The sequence below is a fragment of the Sinocyclocheilus rhinocerous genome, unplaced genomic scaffold, assembly GCF_001515625.1.
Source record: "Sinocyclocheilus rhinocerous isolate Xijiao unplaced genomic scaffold, SAMN03320098_v1.1 scaffold48, whole genome shotgun sequence".
Classification (NCBI taxonomy): Eukaryota; Metazoa; Chordata; class Actinopteri; order Cypriniformes; family Cyprinidae; genus Sinocyclocheilus; species Sinocyclocheilus rhinocerous.
In genome coordinates this window covers 561,576-566,706 of record NW_015635971.1, presented here as the reverse complement: position 1 = coordinate 566,706, position 5,131 = coordinate 561,576, and positions in this window count along the sequence as shown.

Genomic DNA, 5,131 nt, shown 5'->3' with positions numbered 1-5,131 from the left:
AAAGAGCTCAATGTACTGCAATTGTAACCAGCCTCTACTTAAGGTCAACAATTCATATGGATTCAGTTTGGCATAAAAAAGCTTTGAGTAGCACCTATTTTCCAATAAAAACACTCCTTTATGTGGCTGTTGTAATACAGCGGCCAAGTGAGACAAGACTCCAAAAGCAGGACGCTTCCTCTCTGGAGTGTTAGAACATGCCTGTAATAGTTCCTGAAGATACAAATAGACATTGTAAGCAGGTATGCGAGCAGAGGTGTTGCTACTTTGTGGCCTTGGCAGAATCAAAGAGTTTTTTGCCAAAAACATCAGTTCAGAAAAGAACGTGAGACCACATCCGTCTCAAACAGCTACGTTATGTTGTGTCAGGCGATTACGTTTTACAGCACGCAGTATTCCACATAAAATTAGCAGGTCCTCTGAGAAGGTGTGACCATGGGACCATGACTTCAGCGCCGTTGATTGTAGGAACTCCCATCGTGGTGATTTACGGATGTTTATTTTCCTCCACAATGAGAGGCTGTGAGAGAGGCAGCAGCCATCTGGAGTGGTCCTCGGATGGGTATTAATTAAATCTGCCCTGTTAACGAAATGTCATGGCTTTAACTCATGCATCAGAGGCTCAGCCATGCATGTTTCAGTGTTCTGACTGAGAGGCAAAGTCATCTGCCAATGAAAACTTACACGGAGGTGTATGTATCTGCGTCTTTCTTTTTTACACCTTGTACATCTTTATGAATGCTTTCAGAAACATATCAAAGATTTTTCACCATCCGTCTCAAACTATTTATAGGTGTAGCTACCGTTAAGAATTGGTTATATCAGAGAATATCAGTCTGAGCAAAAAGTCAAACATAATTTCTCCATTTAATCATGCTATTGGCTCAGCCATTTATAGACTCAGAGTTAAAAGTCTGTTAAATACAGTATATGAAAGCTGATCAGACTTGGCCATTATATAACTAAAGCCAGAAGAGTGGCATTTTGGAAGAATATGTTGGATTGCAAGTCCTTTCAACTAGAAAAATTACTTACAAGATTCCTACACATGCAGCCAAATTTTGTTATTCCACGTTGATGGGAGATTCATTTGCCATTGCAGAATATCCTAATTTGTGTGTATGGTCTTTCTTTTTGGATGGCCTTTTTGGAAGATTATGCATTGGGTTGTTTGTCTTGGTTCATTTTAGAATATCGGGAGTGTTCTTAAGTCTTTCAAAACCTGAAAAAATGAAGATGATAATTAACCCATTTAGGCCCATGGGCAATTAAAGTTCCTAAAGGCTCTACCAGACTTTTTACTGTTTGTAAAATCTTTCTATGGAAGTTAATATATAAAGCCTAATGTTGTTTGAAAAATATGCAGCATTCTAAAAAGTATTTTGGGGAATATGGGTATTAATGGGTTAAATATTCTGTAGGTTTATTAATATAACTGAACAAGCTCTAATATCTCACTAATATGTCAATAATGTAACCAACAGAAAAAAAGACTGTTAATACACCCTTCAGTTATCGTCTTTTAGATGATGTTCACCACATGGCCCTCTACCATGCAATGAGGTGCCAGCTGCCTCACACATGGGCCAAAAGCAGTTCGGCACCACAAGTCACTATAGCATTGGAGAATTATGCCGTCATCATCCTCATCATCTTCACAACGAACTTATTATCATCCCAACACCTCATTATGCTCCATTTGGGCTCAACCATACTCTCAACAGGGAGTCATAAATAAAGATGATTACAATAATGAGAGCCATAATTGCAGGTGCAGTTTCCTCCATGTCATTAGCAAAGCTCCATGTTCAACACTGACCCATGATGAGTCTAATGAGAAACGTGAAATAACAAAAGTTTTTCCCCTGGATCATATAGTCAATTGACTGTGAAAGACATAAAATTGCCCATTGCTTGTCTACGGAAACCAGCATGATGCTAAGTAAGAAGAGGTTACTGTGCTACAAGGGGATTTCGTCTTGAAGCTGAGACATGTAGTTACGAGCGAGCAGAAAAACATAAAATTGTCCAAGAAAAAAGCTGGAACGGGGGTAGCGAGTCTGTGGCTGTCAGTGTAGATTGCAGACCCTCGTAACAGAGACATATGAAGCTTTGCTTGCAAAAGCAATGCGGTACCTTTGAAAAGCCCAGAAACAGAGGAAAGTCTTGACACATCCGCATGGCTCTCGAAAGAACACATTCGTACTGAATTATCAATGACTGCTTAACTAGCAAACATGACCCAACTCATTAGGGATGTGAAACAAGATGTAGCCTATGAGATGAAGAAACCATGCGGCGCATGGTACACTCACAACTCTGTGGAAAATCATGTGGCAGGCACACAGTATTTGGACCAGAGGACTGGGTTCGGATGAACATATGGGAGCTATTTGTTGGGTTAAAGATGCATTAGTACGAAAATGTGATTAATGGCAAAGTCATAATTATATGATATAGTAACTACAGTGTTCAAACACCCAGGGACTTTTGGGAGTGTACGTGACATAGACCAACACATTCACAAAGCAATTCATCAAGGGAAAGGCATGCTGGGCATTGGCTCCTCAGCCGGGCTTATTTTTTATTAAAGAAGGCTGAAGAATTGGATGTGTAATCGGTGGATAGAAGCAGAATGAATAGGTGTGCAGCTTCCACTGCTTTGTGAAACTTGATATGCAATATTTGTACTACAATAAATGCAATCAAAACATGTATTCTCATCTCCTCCCTCTTGTTTCAGAAATCAGTCAGAAAATGACAATTGAAAAATTTAGCTTTTTACATAACTTTTTTACAAAAGTTTACATTTATGTCATGTGGAGTATCCCTCAAGTAACTTAACCTTAAATAAATACACATCTTAAATATTAAATTTAAGAATATTTTAAATATATTCTTCAATGTACATCATGAATTATTATATTCATAAATATCATTACATTGTTTGAGGAGTTGCACTGTATGAAATTTTACAACCTGAACAAACCGTGACTTTTCATAAAAAGGTCTGATAATTTAAGAAACACAGTCATGAGGGTCTGTGAAAGTAATCTCTATGATATAATTTTTTTTCTCTCTCTCTTGCATGTTTCAGCATGTTGGTTGCACCACATGACACATGACAAACGTTTTTCATTTATTTATAACACTTTAACAAAACTGCTGACTTTATACACCTAAAAAACATCAAAACAGACAATAAAATGGAAAAACATCAGCACAGGTTTAGTCATTACATCTCTAATGGATTTTTGATTAAAATAATAGATTAGGACAAAAAAGGAGTTGTGATCCTACTGTTTATACAGTATTATGTTTTAATAAGATAATTTTTATTTATGTTTTAATAAGAGCTATTGCTCTGTAGTTCTTGTGTGCTGTCATTTAAATGTAAGTTAGAGTCCTTTTTTAAGAGCAGTGTCCAAAACCTGTAAGGGTTAAAGAGAGCCCTTAAAGGGACGACTCAACCACATCGACGATTGGTTGATATTAGCTCAGTCAGAGCAGATGGCGGTTCGACATCGAGATGTCGTTCTCGCTCACACGAAAGAGCTGGGGTTAAGACTTAACGCCAAGAAAAGTGTGCTTTCTGAGGCCAAAATGAGTTAAAATAACAATTTTCAACATAACTTCTGTGCAAGAGGATGCATCTCGTGGAGCTTCGCATATAACTAGTTCCCTAAATTTATCACCTCGATGCCTTATGAATCTTGAAGATCCACAGTTATGCACTATTTAGCAGCACCTTGGGTGCATTAAATGATAACTGTATACTGCTATAAAAACCATAGATTTCAGAAAAAAAATGATACTCTCCTCCTACATGTAAAGAAATTGCATTACCAAAAAAGGGTTTTCATCGACTTGTAGAATATTAAACTACCTGGTGCATCTCTTTATTGGACCATTCCCCATCTAGCTAATGGGCAAAACAGCAAATGAGAAGTCGCTAACATTGGTATGTCATCATACTCAATTTACTGTACTCTGTGGATATAATTCCACCTTGGAAGATTTATTAGCAAAGAAAAACACATGATGCAAATAGACTCTAATGGGATTTAACATTTTGTTAGACACAGAGATATGTTGATTAGAGAATGTTTAAAGAATTATGAGCAGACAGTGTTAAGGTGGCTGGATGCATATTGAAATGAAATTACATCAGGCGGCCTGCAAAAAACAATGCATTTTTTACAGTCTGGTTTAAATAAAGTGGTATTACAGCTTTTAGTTCATAATATTTTACCTGCCAACAAAATGTGTATTCAGCTCAAGGAGCTAATCTGCCTTCTGACTTCTCTTTGTCTTAAAGTCAGCATGAAATGGCATTCTACTTCTGTAAGGGTAGGATTGATTTTATTGATTGAATCTTAAACGTGAACATACCAAACAAGAATGAAGCCAGACCTAAAGTTCGTCCTCTTAAGCATCTCAAACCATTATTTTCTATTTATTACCAAACCTTTTTTATCAGCCGAATCCCATTTAAAATATTTACTTGAAGTACCCCCTGAGAGGTTAATATTTCAATAATTTAATAACACATGTTAATTGTTCTCTGATGTCGGTTAAGCCATGACATGCAAGTTTTAGATAAAATATTTAATCTTTTTTTGAGTGTGTGTTTTTACTTTGACTTGGACTTTAAAGTGGATTTAAACCTCTTTTTAATTGTGATAGTGTCTCTGTCCCAAGCAACCATAGGCGGAGTGTGTGTAAGGCTTAGCCTTCCCCTGGCCACGGGACTTGGGGCAAAAATGCCCCTGCACAAACAAATTAAATCTATTACGTCTGTTGCTAACAAAGTGAATATGAATAGACAGTGTCGATTGCGGCATTAAATTAAGATCTGCTCATGTTGCACCATATTTCATTTTAGGCGTTTTTACAGTGTTGCGCATTTTAACCAATCACACGCAATTCTGTTGAGCTTAGGAATGCAATAGCCAATCAGAGGCGTTCAGATGAGTCACCGTTGAAACAGATCAGTTTTGTTGAGTGCGCGCGTGTTCACTGACTGAATTCCGGACTCTTGCGAATTCTCTCATCATAAACAACAAAGCGCAGATGTACATACAATGTAAGTAAGAGATTCATTTCACAGTGTATACAGCTTCAGTGATTA